Consider the following 13635-nt stretch of genomic DNA (forward strand, 5'->3'; position numbering starts at 1 on the left):
AAAGGCATAGTAAACAGCAGATTTAGAAAACCCAATGACGTGAATAAAGCAATCTGACAAAGCATATAAGATAAGTATTTTTAAAATGATTAAAAACATAAAAGGGGGACCAGCCCAGTGGCTTAGTAGTTAAGCTTGTGCTCTCTGCTTTGGCCACCCAGGATTCATGGGTTCAGATCCTGGGCACGGACTCAGCGTGGCTTGTTGAGCCATGCTGTGGCAGCATCCCACCTAAAATAGAATAAGACTGGGGGCCAGCCCAGTGGCGCAGTGGTAGAGTGTACACTTTCTGCTTCAGCAGCCCGGGGTTTGCCAGTTTGGATCCCGGGTGCAGACATGGCACCGATATGGATGCCATGCTGTGGTAGTCTTCCTACATATAAAGTAGAGGAAGATGGTCATGGATGTTAGCTCAGGGCCAGCCTTCCTCAACAAAAAAGAGGAGGATTGGCAGCAGTTAGCTCAGGGCTAATCTTCCTTGAAAAGGAAAAAAATTAAAACAAAATAAAATAAAATAGAATAGAATAAGATTGGCACAGATGTTGGCTCAGGGCCAATCTTCCTCACAAAAATAAAAAATAAAAATCAATCAATCAATCAATAAATAAAAGGAAGAGTTAAAACTATACAAGAACCAAAAGACATCACAAAAGAAACCTTGGGAGATTTGAAAAAGAATCAAATAATAGACACTGATAAAATGAAATTCAATAAATGGGAAAAAAGATATATTTATTTTAAAAAAGAGAGAAATAAGAAACTGATCCAAAGATAGCAGAGACAAAGAGTTGGAAAATGTGAATGAGACAAAGAGATGTGGTACATAGAGTGAAAAGATATGACATATTCATAAGTTCCAGACGAAGAGAAAAAAAAGGAGACAGGCAATATTTAAAGATGTAATTTCTGACAATTTTCCTAAATTGGTGAAGACTTGAATTCTCAAATTAAAGAAATATTATGAGTTCCAAGCATGATAAATAAAAATAACTCCAAACCTAAACAAATAGTAGCAAAATTACAGAATATCACAAAGAAAATATCTTTAAGAAAAAAATTCATCACCTACAAAGGACCTAGGATTAGATTAACAGCGGGTTCCCAGAGCAACGATGGTCAGAAGAAAACAAAATAGCAAGTTCTTTGTAAAAACAATGGGAAACAAATATAAAAAAACTATTTTCCAAGACAGAGCGTTTAAAGGCATACTGAGACAAAGACTATGAGGGGGTTTATCATTTACAAGATCATCACTGAATAAAACTCCTTAAAAATGCATTTTAAGAAGAAAATTGAACCCAGAAGGAATACATAGAATGCAAGAAGCAACTGTGTGAAATGAAATTGGTCAGCACGTGAATAATTCTAAATAGTACTTGGCTGTGTATTTTTGAAATGTTTAATTTTGGAGTATAAAAATGAGATGGAAGTAAAGTACTGGAAATCTGTTAAATATGAGACGCACTGCAGTAAACGTGTTCTAACAATTTAGTGGCTGGAGGGAAGTTAGATTCTAAGAACCTAAGATTGTGTTAAGAATACTGTTTCTGTTAAATTTTAAGATCCATCTTTAATAAAATAGGAATAGCATAAGTCTTCCAAACTATAATGGGGATAAAAAGGAATAAAGAAAACCTAATCAATGTATTAGAAGGCAGGCAAGGAAGAAAATAGAGAAAAGTAGGTTGAAGAAAATAAGATTTTCTGTAGTTGACTATTTCCAAGAATTAAGTTCAAAATGCTTATCATGGAATAGAAAAAATATGTATATGAGACTATTTAACAATATTTTCTCAAGGTATCATCAAATGGAGAACTAAGCTATATTACTATATTATATTTACAATAATTTAGCTAAGTTTAAAGTATAAGCTTGGAAGAATATTAAATACATAATGTTATTATCACCCAACAATCTAAAAATTAAAATTAAGACGGATTAGGCTCTGAGAGAGTTAGATGGCATTTTGAGAGGTGCTTTGCTGACTTCTTCTCTAACGGAGAATATCTGGCATGATTAAACAAGCACAAAAGGATTTTGGAATGCCCAGTTGCACTTGAACAGATGTGGTGGCTGAGTAAAATAGTTCCTTCTGATGTGGTTTCTACTTCCATCTCCTGACTTGAAAAAGGCTGCTAAAGTGAAGAGTCATCCCGTTACATATTAACAATACAGGAAAATAAGAAGTCAAAGAAAGATATGTTCGTGTCATATTCTACAGTTGCTCCAGTTCACTTAGATACCCACACAGACTGGTCCCAGTCAAATTGTGACGTGCGTGTTTTGGTCCCCGTCATCTTGACATCTCATACCCAATTACTCAAGGGCTCTTTCAGTCCCTCCCTTCAGCTGTCCAGAGTGTGACCTAACTCTGCGCTCCTGAGCCAGTGCTATAAACGGCAAGAATCTCCAACAGTCCTCTTACAACAAACGTACCTGTCCTGTGTTCTGTTCCATAGGCAGCCCTCTCTTTCCAGCTTTCCAAGGGAATAGCAATAATGCCATCAAAAATGTAAGTGGGATTGGATTTCTCTGACCCTCTTCTACTTAGGTAATGTGTGAATTTTAATTGTAGCCTTATCATGGAATCTAAGATTGTGTTCAGGGTCAGGGCAGCTCTCTACCCAACTGTGAGACTCATGGGAAACAAATAGCTTGTTGAGCCTTAGTTTCTTCATTTGTAAAATGGGAAGATATTACCTGAACTGCCTGCCTCAGAGGATTATTGTGAACAGCAAAGGAGATAAAACATGTCAAAGTAATCTGAAATGTGTAAACCTCTATAAGTTACTTTTTTAAAAATCTTATTCCAATGGTTTGGCTTTACTAGAGCCTGTTTCGCATATGGCGACTGCTCGAGCTCTGAATATTTTCGAGTGGGAACTCCACTCGAGACACGTTAGGTACATAGTCATCTACACTTTCTTTGAATGTTTTGAAAGTCAACTTGAAATTAGATAGTTCTCATTGAGAAATCCAATTACCTCCAAATAACAACATCAATATATACTTCCTGATTTCTAATCACCCAGGTTCAATAAGGCCAAAAAACAAAAGAAATAAAAGGCATCTAGTGAAAATAGGAAATTTAGCCACATTCATTTATTCTGTTCAAGAACTAGTAAGGTCATCTTTTCAACAAGGTTTAGGATACGAAATAGCCTGCAGAACTATTTTATGAACTGACTAAATGATAAGATAATTGAAAACTTAAAAGAATTTTTATTAGCCATTCTGCAAGTCCAGCAAGGGAACCAACTATAGAGGTAAATATAAAGAATTTGGGTCTAATGTAGGAAATGTTCCTCATTTAAAAAAGGAATGAGGGTTGGTCTGGTGGCATAGCCCTTAAGTTTTCACCTTCCACTTCGGTGGCCCCGGCTTTGCCAGTTTGGATCCCGGGTGTGGATCTACACACTGTTTGTCAAGCCATGCTGTGGCAGGTGTCCCACATCTAAAGCAGAGGAAGATGGGCACAAATGTTAGCTCAGGGCCAGTCTTCCTCAGCAAAAAGAGGAGGATTGGCAGCAGATGTTAGCTCAGGGCTAATCTTCCTCAAAAAAAAAAAAAAAAGGAATGATTCCCACTTGTTAATTGTAGTGCACTGTAGAGTCAATGACAGATTCTTTTAATGAAAGTGATATTGCTTAACCAGCAAATGTTCTCAGTGCAACTCAAAATGTACCTAAGAAGATTCAATAGATTGAATAACTTGTAGGAGAAAAATAGAGGCAAGGGCAGCCTCAGAATGAGGCTATGCACAAACACACACACATACAGGCTGTTATTCCCTATTACTATCTATTTTTCTCAAATAATGGTAGTTAAAATCTAAGTGGTTTTCATACACATTTAAAAAAATATTCTTTAAGAAGTAATAGAAAAGAAACATGTCAACATCACCTACTAGGACTGGTCAACATAATCAAGAAAGGGAAGCAGTGCAACATTTTCTAGGTATCACACAAGTAGAAACACCTCTCTGTGTGTGCCCTCTCTTCATAAGAAATCTCTGTGCATTCCGTTGGCCAATCGGTAAAATCCACCCTGCAAGTCCTGACCCTACCCACCATGAAAGTACAGAATGGATAGAGCTTCAAGGAGCTCCAGATGGCAGCTCTATTTGCTATAAATTCAATGCAATCAGTGCTTTCTTACTACCTCGTGTGGTCCATGCGCAGGTCTCAGGACAGAGAAAGAGTCTTGCATCTGTGTGCCAATATTTAGTCAAAAAGAACATATATCCAGTCATAGTATTTCTATAAGTCTTTATAACGCACTTAGCTAGTCCACCGGTGGTCTTTTCCATAAAATGGTTTTGAAAATAAATATTTCAAAACATCAGAGGAAGGGCAAAATGTCCTCTTAACAGATGAAAAGTCTCAACGTTGAAACGTATCCTCATTACGTGGGAGACAAATCTTTCAAGCTACGCCTGTGTAATTGAACACTGTATCAACACTGTAGGTAAGTTGCAACATCCCGGTGACTTATATGAGGGACATCGGGTGATTAGTGGCATACCAATGGAAAAAGCAGAAAATTCACCGCCACCGAGCCTTCAGTTGAGATTTATGGAAACAATGCAGAGTGAGAATGAAGTTGGTTCTGTTGGCTTAAGCTGAGCCTCTGATATTTGCACCCAATCCATTGCATTGGTGCTCCCATTGTATGTTCCACCTTCCCGTTTTGAAACGCAGCAAACATTTCTAAGTCAGATTTTTCTAGTTGTTTTCTAAAAAGGTTTATGATCACAGCTGCAGTAGTTATGGCTCGGTTTATAGCACATTGCCCACCGATGGTCCCATATGTCCAACAGAGTTTGTTTGGTACCATACCTTCCACAGACCTGGGCCCGTGCTTGAGGTGTGCCCATAACCCTGCCGTTAAATGGGCCAGCTGTGCTCGTAAACTCACGTTCGCAGCCTCAATCCACCCGCCTTACAAAAGTCAGAGGCAATAAATCTATGTTCAGTCTATATATGCACTTTTAAGTATTTTTTTACACTTCTGAAAAGAAAATATAAAATATATCCATGTCTTCTGTGATCCTGGCTGAAATTAGAGCTGGTTTCTTTGGCGTGTATAAACAATGACATTAAAGTCCTCGCTTTCCATTTCTTTGCAAGATGTCCATTCTTCTCCTGGACAGTCTTTTCTCCTCACCTTAAAAAAAGAGGAGCCAATGATAAGCTTTGTTCTTTTTTTCCCCCTGAAATCCTTTGATAAGGACATTGAGGCCTGGGCATGATTCCATCTATAGCAACAGCTTCTTCACTCGGTGTGAACCAGGAGCGAGCAAGTGTGAACACACAGCCTCCAACGATTCAGCTGTGACAGTGTGCTTCTTCAGTGTGGCCACCCTGGACCACAGCCCTAGCACAGAGGGACTTTCATCACTCTCTTCATTTGCCATCAAAGGCTAGTGCTGATTTCCTAGTCCCCTACAGGGAGGGCATATATTTAAAATTTTTTCCTCAAATTATGACACATTTCTGCCAATTTTAATGAGTCAAAGATAAATATTACATTAAAACCAAGTTTGGAAAGAGTTTTAAATTACTCTGAGGTTGTAAACTGACTTTCCAACTGAAGAAAATTTAGAAAGCCTTATGAACATTTTCTTTGCTTGAAAGTTCTCATCTTGAAATGGCTGTGCATCTGAGAAACAGCAGATTTTCAATCAGTTTTGCAAATATAATTAACAATAATTTATTTTAGACAGCATGAATGATCCTTGGTTGAATATATTAGATGCTGTATTACTAAGGTAAGCACTATCTGTGTGGGACAATCCAGTGGTAACTAAATTGGGAATAGCGGTGGAAGAAATAAGTAAAATAGCTCTTAAGATTGAGTAACAGTTATTCAGAAATGGGCTAGGTTCTCTTTCTCTGTCTCTCTCTCTCTTCCCCTAATTTTTTTAAGTAATAAGTAAAGAGGAATTTTTATGTCCACCTCAATTCTTTGTGGCAGGAGGGTAGGCAGTCAGAAACATTTTTCCCTTCCTTCTCTGGCTCAGCGTGAAATATTTCAGTGACCTTGTGAAAGCATTTAACACGATGGTGCCACTCCTTTCTTGTAATATTATTTTCCTTGGTTTCCAGATATACTACTCTCTTACTTTCTGTCTCTTGTGTCTCCTCAAGAAGCCCGTTTTCTTCTACTTGGCCATTAAATGTTGTTTGTGCTCAGTGTTCGGTCACCTGCCCGTTCCTTCTTTCACACTGTATCTCACCCGAGGTAATTTCATTTATACTCACAACTTCAATCATCACCTAAACTCAGATTATCTCCCTAGCTGAGACCTTTCCTTGAGTTACAGGTGGGCATATCCAAGAGCTGACTTTGCGTGTTTACCAACCAGTCTCAAATGTACTACAAATTCAGTAAGTCGAAAACCAAAATCACGATCTTCCCCTCCAGACCTTGACTGTTTCTGTCACAGTGGATGGAACTAACGTGTATTATGTGATGTAAGCCAAGAACCTGAATTCATCCTTGAAATCTATCTTTTCTTCTACAGCCTCCTCGCCATATACAATCTATCACCAAGTTATGCTAATTTATCTCCTAAATAAGCTCTGAAATCTGTTCCTTTCTCTGTATCTTTATTGCCAACTCTGTAGTCCAAGCTACACTGTCTCTTGGCTGGCCTACAAAAAGCCTTCTCTCTGGCCCACCCAGATTCACTTCGGACCCCTCCAAGCCAACTCCACATTCTGTCCAGATGCTCTCTCCCCTTGCCCCTCACCGTCTCTGCTCCCCAGTTAAGATTCTTCCTGGGCTTACGATTGCTCTCAGAATAAAGACAAAATACCCAGTGTGGCTTATAACTTCCTGAAGGGTCTTGTGCCTACCTGCTTTCTCAGCTCCACCTTGCGCTGTGATCCCTTTTGCTCTCTCAGCTTTAGCTTTGCTGGCCATCCCTAGTCCTTCTTAATCATCGTTTTTTCGCTCTTGTTCCAAGTCCTTTGGATCTTGAATATTCTTTGTTTTCAAATTTGCAAAGTTTAAACCTACTTACCTTTCGGTTTTTCGGATCCTGGTATTCTGACTAGAATTCTGACTAGCTCTCTAGCACTGTCTGTATCTTCTTCTCGGTACTATTAGAATCTTAATTTTGCATTTATTTTGTGGCTTTTTTATTGCTATCTTCTGAATAGACTTTAAACTTCATGAGGACATTGTCCAGTCTTACTCAGTGTGTGGCACAGAGTGAGTGGTCAATAGCATTTGCTGCAAGAATGGCTTGATGAATAAGCGTGTCTACAAGGGCAAATTTCAAAGTGGTCATAATGAAAGAGTTCTCTCTGCAAGAAGCAGTGGAGTGCGGGAGGGGAATCACGGATCTTGGAGTCCCACAGACATGGATCTGAAACTACTGTTGTACCACTTAGAAAGCGTATCGCTGGAGCCTCCTGACCATCAGTTTTCTCTTCATCAAAAGTGGTGCTAATGATTCCTTCTTTTAGGGCTGTTATGAGGTAAGGGACACAGAGTAAGCACGTAATGGCTAAATAATTTAACAAATATGTTCGTTCCAGCAGCAATTTTTAAGCATGTCATATGTGTCGGCGTCTCCATCATCATGGTTGCCCCACAGCGTGGATACGCATTTGGTTTAAGTGAGTCTCAGCTGTGTCACCGATGTGACATCAAGTGCTGTCTTACAGCTAATCTTCTCTGTGTGTACAAACAGATGAGCAGTCAGATATAAGGCACTAAACTTGTTTTTCTCTTAAATGACTCACTTCTTCTTATTGAATATCGCACATAATAAGTGGGCAATAAATATGAGTTGGTTGATTTTTTTAGCAACTTCTTTACACCAAGAGCACAGCTGATCACCAGAAAGGAATGTTTAAAAAAAACAACAAAAAAGTCCATATTCTTTGCTCTTATAGAATTTAAAATAAAATTATATGGAGTAAATAAATACCAGCTCACATGAGAAATATTTTAAAGTATAAGTATTACAGTGTATGTCAAGAACTTTATCATCATAATAGGGTTCCAATATATGAAATGTAAACTGAGAACAAATTAGTAGTTCCCATAAACACCTTTAAAAAATTTATGGCTCTAGCTCTTTTTCCTGTCCAAACCGACTTCAAGGAGACACTCTGAAAATTAGAAACATTTCCTCAAATATCATTTACGTGTTTTGTGGGAAGCATAATGGTAGTCAATATGGAAAATATTCTGTTTTATTTTGAAAAAGTCCTCAAAGGAATTTATCCAATGCCAGGGTCAAGCTGGGAGTTTGTACTCAACAGTCTTAGCCGTAATTTAAATGCAGAAAGTTAGGATGGCTTAACACAACTAGAGGCATTTAAAAACGAACTAAAGTCATAATTTCAATTTTTTGTTTATTTAATTTAAAATATCTGTAAATGTCGCTTATCCTTCGGGAATGAAGTAAAACGCAGACCTTGGTCTTTGGCTCAAGGAAATGGTCTTGCTGAGGAGTCAACATCCTGGGCTGTGAATTCATAAAATAACACTTCTATTTTCCATACATACAATGTCTACTCTTTAAAAATACATCATAAAATTATAGAAATGATGCCAGCTCACGGTAGAAATTTAGGAAACTTTTAAAAACATAGAGAAGGGAAAAAAACCCAAGTCTACTTTACGAGTTTATGAAACAACAAAGAGAGTTGTCTGAGCTCAACTCTGAGGGTTATACCAGGCTGGAGTCTCGGGGATTCACCTCAGCTTATTTGCAAGAAGCCTGAGAGAAAATTCCAGCAAAGTGAGCCTGACGTCTAAAAAGACTTAGTCATTGAAGGGGAGTTGCTCTTCCAGATTCTGAAGGCTGCATGGAATCTGATGACAGGATTTGTCTCTCGGGCCAGTTTTTTATTAAAATCATAAGCCTTTAGTGCAGCAGAGAGCCGGGGATCCAGGAAAGCTGTTCCGATAGACCCAGCCCTGGGGAATAAAAGAGGCTGATGCACGACCTCCTCCAGCACGAGGGATCGCAAAGGGAAACAAGCCCCATCTCCCTTTCATCCAAGAATCTCTGAGAAGGTATCCGGGATCTGGAGGTTCTCAGTGTCTCGGCTGAAGCGGGAGACAGTGGTGTCCCGTAAATCCTGAGTGAGAGACAGCTCTGCCAGCCCGACCTACGGCAACAGCAGAAGGGGAGGTGAGTTCTACAACAAACTTGCAAATGCGAGAAAGATATCTTCTGGCATATGAATTTGGCAAGAAATGATGTCTTGTTTTAATTAGCATATCTTTGATTACTAAGGAATTTAAAAACCGATTTATAAATTTGTTGCTGATATAGTTCTTGTGACTTGCCTATTCCTGTCCTTCTTTCCACTGTAATGTTCATTCTTCTCATTTAAAATGAAGTCTTTATAAATTGGAAGATATTCATAATTTCTCTGCAATGCGTTGCACCTGTATTTTATGGTTTGTAATTTGTTCTTTGATTTTATTTATGATGTTTTCCACCCAAAGCTATCTATATTTTCTTTTACGTTTTCAGCCTTTGCACTCCACTCCAAGATCAGCTAGATATTCATCTTTAAGTTGTTATATTTAACTCTGTAAACCATACAAATAAAATTTTCTAATATAATAGCTTCTAATTCATTTTTGCATTTTTTAACCAATTACCTGATTACTGTACTTGCCCAGTACATGATTTCCTTGCTGGTTTGAAATCCTGTCTTTATCATTTTCATCTGTATTTGTATTTGATTCATTTGTATCTTATATATGATGTGCAATTATCATCTGTCTAATCTCTTTATGTTTCTAACCATTGTTGTAAATTCTAACGGCATTAGCACACTGTACTAAGGAATATGATTTATAATTTAATACCTCGTAATGTAAGTGGGGCTTATTATTCTTCTTTTAAAATATATCTTGCCTGCTTTTTTCTGTTTATTTTTCCAGGTGAATTTTAGAGTTAATGGTCAAACATCTAAGTAAGAAATTGTGGACGTTGGATTAGAATTTCACTAAATGTAAACATTAATATGTGGGAGAAGTGACAATTGCACGTTGTTGAAAATTCCCATCCTAGAACAAAAGGTACCTCTCCATTTATTATCTTCTATTTTCTTTTTCGGTAAAGCTTTGTAGTTTTGTTTTCATTAGTTTCTGCATTTTTCTTACTAAGTTTATTCCAAATTAGTATATATTTTTGTATATTTTGTATCCCTTGAGAAGGATCTTTTTAATCCATTATATTTTGCTAAATTATCTTCCCCATTGTATAGAAAGATAAATAATCTCTATTTATTTTAACATAAAATTCTTGAAGAATGTCTCCTTATACACAGTGTCTACTCCAAATGCTTCACAGCTGATTGCATTTTAAGTTTCAGGTGAAGAGAAAAACCCACTGACTGTAGCATCAAAGATACCCCCAGTTGCATCTTGCTTGACGCAACTGTTTCCTCATTATGCAAAAATGGAAAGTGACATATTCTCTGAACCTCAGTATCCTCATCTACAAAAAAGGATTGTTTTTTCCCTTGACATGGTCAACATGAGACAAAGTGAAAGAATTTTTGTAAAGCACAGATCCTAAAAATATAGCATACAGTAGGAATGGAAGAAAAATATTGGTTCCTTCCTCCTCATCCTGTTCCTTATAGAAAATATGACTTGGGAATTTCATCCTTTAGATATATGAACTAGAAAAAAATAAATGTATATAAACACATACATATATCTCCTTTAAATGTATTATTAGATAATTTTTCTCCTGGTCTGGTTACTTCCTGGCAAAATGCACATCTATGCATGTATGCACGTATTTTATGATCAATAGTATTACTTTATTGATGAAATACCATTGACTGTAGTTTCAAAGTTAATGAGTTGAATCATAGAATTGATGGATAGAAGCACAGCCTGTCACACCTGCAAGATTAATGAGCCCTCTGCCACTAATGACAGCCTGCAGTCATGGGCTTCATTCAAAAATTGCCCAAATATTCACTCACTAAACACCAACTGCCAGGCCCAGTGTGAGGACTGAGCATGTGAGGGTGGCAACCTCTGCCCACTGAGATGTGTGATGTTCCTGACTACATCTTAGGAAATCTGTCAGTTGACTCTTGTAAAGCGGTGGTTTCCTCATCTGGATCTTCAGACAATGTATCCGACAACCTAGTTCTTTATCCTGTGCAACTGCTCTCCCTTATCTGACTTTCCTGTCTTTACTAGTTTCATAAATGGTTTGCAGCCTGAAGCAAACTGTTGGGCATTCCATTTTTATTTCTGAGGTTACTGCCCAAATCTTTATTCCATTTTATGTTGTTGCTTCAGGAGCTGACCTAGGATAAATGGAAGCTACCAACTGCCAACTGTGCTGTCAGCTGCGTGGTGGGGTCAGAGGTGCTGGCTGAGCCTGCAGATTCTGACGGTTTGCCAGCAGTGAAGGCATTTGCCTTAGAGGGAAACGGTGCCCCGTACAGACCTCACTGCATGGGGCTGCTGAACGCGCCAATTTCAGGCAATGCCCAATTTGGAGAAAAGAAGTACAAAGAAAGATGTTTCCTTGACCCCCTCAAAATATGTAAAACTGCCTACACCTGCACAGCCCCGGTAGTCGTTGCCCCAGGCACACCCTCATGCATTAACGGTAGAGAAGAAGCCAGTTTCTGTTTCTTCCCAGTGCTGGGACGGGCACGACAGCTGGTCTCCAAGAGCCGAGCGCACATCCAACCCCGCAAAGAACAAGAGCCCGCAACACTCTCTTTATCTGTTAAACTAAAGAGGGTTTTATTACAGGCTTTGTGCGTTCAATGCATTTTCCGTACATTGACTTCTTGTCAACGAAAGGCCGTTCTTGCATTTTTAAAAATTTACCTTTAATCAAACGTGATTTAAATGCCGAATTCCTGATTTTAAAAAAGAAGAGTGGGTAACATGTAGAAAAAGAAAAATCTATTGAGAAAATCGTTCGACAAATGAAGTCAAGCCCGAATCTAGCTGTAGGAATCACTGGCATACCTATGTGAAAGGAGAAATCGTATGAAAAGGATGTTCTTTTTCTCTTGGGAGATGCACCCTCTGACCCACATTGTGACATATGGTGAGGAACTCAGTAACTATAAATGTGAGAGATGACGCTCATCCCTGGTTTAACCCTGGGTTTTTCTAAAATCTTATGTAGCGTCCAAATTATCTGCTGAAGTGTAGCCAAGGGTGCCAAGTGGGCAGTGCAGGAGACGTCAGAAGAGAGTGAAATTTGGAAATGAAATGGCAGCCTTTAAATAGCCTGACTGCGTACATCATATGACTTCAGTAGGTCTCCAGTCATGACAGGCGGCAAGGGAGCACCCCTGGGGAGGGTTTAATCCAGAAGCAAATGCCCTTCTGTTCAGCTACCATCCTATTACCACATATGATTACTATACCATCATTCAAGATTTATTCTTTCTCCCTTTCTTTTCTTCATTTTCTATCTTCCCTCCCTCTAGAAAATTGTCAAAAATTCAGGTTCTGAATGATTTCCCATTTGAATCAGTTTGATCACTGCACTCATTAATTTAGGCATAATTTAGAAATTATCAGTGGAAAAAAAGGACATAAGCATTTTTAGAGATTTTAAGGGTTGAAGATCTCATAAACCAGTTTTCATAGTATTTTTGCTAATAAAATTTTGAGGCACTGGATGAATTAGGATCCATTCGTATGAAAGAATGTGCGTGTAACCGTGGAAAAGGAATGCGCATGTATTATCTTCCTAACATGTGTCAAGCACAATGCTAAGCATTTTACATATGCTTTCTCACTTATTCTCTTTAACAGCCTGAAGAAATATGGATCATTGTCCCCAGTCTACGCGGCAGGAAACTGGAAACTCTCAAAGATGAGCTATTCAAGCTTAGAGAGAAACCGCTTTCAAGTGGCAGAACCTGGATTAAAATTCAGCTCTCCTGCATTAAAATCTAGGTCTGCTGGCCCCGAGCTCTCCCTCTCTTTCATCCCACAGCATCCCCTATATAATAAACAATTGAAAAGGTAAAAATCACGATTTAAATATGCTTTCCCTCAGCAACAAAAACAATGAAAAAAACCTAAAAAGAATAATCACAATTAGGTACTATTGACATCAGTTTATAAAAATATTTGTTTCATGCAAATATTTAATGAAAACTTGTCATTTGTAATAGTAAATGATCTAAGTGGGAAGTTTGTCTTCATTATTATTAAAACATAGTTTAAATGACGTTAATAATTCTAGCAAAAGTAGATTTATATTAGGCTTATAGCATAAAGACAAAATACATGCAGATTTGCCACATTTAATGTAGAATATACCTTCTTTTGATTTATTTTTCAGTTCTTAGCGGTCAAGAGAAAACAAATATTCTTTCCTCTGTTCTCTCTCAATCTAGTCCCTTGTAATTGATTTAACATCCCCAACTTTCAAATACATTTTGTACTCTTGGTTATGTCTATACTTGAAAAGGAAATACAAAACCATAGTAAAATTTTTTTAAAAAAATGTTTGTTAATGTCTGAATAGTGGGAACACTGGTACAAGTCTGTGAGGGTGGGGCGTCAGAGCATCTACACCTCTCTCCCTCCCTTCACTTGTGGTTGGTGGCACTGATGTTTCTTTCCAAGGAGGAACTGCCTCTGGATAA

At 38.1% G+C, this 13635-nt stretch overlaps 1 long non-coding RNA gene across 1 annotated transcript; it reads left to right on the plus strand.

Annotated features, from left to right (window-relative positions):
- Positions 1-8862: 8862 nt before the first annotated feature.
- On the plus strand, positions 8863-13367 carry LOC124247953 (uncharacterized). The gene is made up of 3 exons (XR_006890862.1): positions 8863-9158; positions 9923-10060; positions 12794-13367. It is a non-coding gene; the product is annotated as an uncharacterized LOC124247953 (long non-coding RNA).
- The last annotated feature ends 268 nt before the right edge of the window (positions 13368-13635 follow it).

The sequence above is a fragment of the Equus quagga genome, chromosome 11, assembly GCF_021613505.1.
Source record: "Equus quagga isolate Etosha38 chromosome 11, UCLA_HA_Equagga_1.0, whole genome shotgun sequence".
NCBI lineage: Eukaryota > Metazoa > Chordata > Mammalia > Perissodactyla > Equidae > Equus > Equus quagga.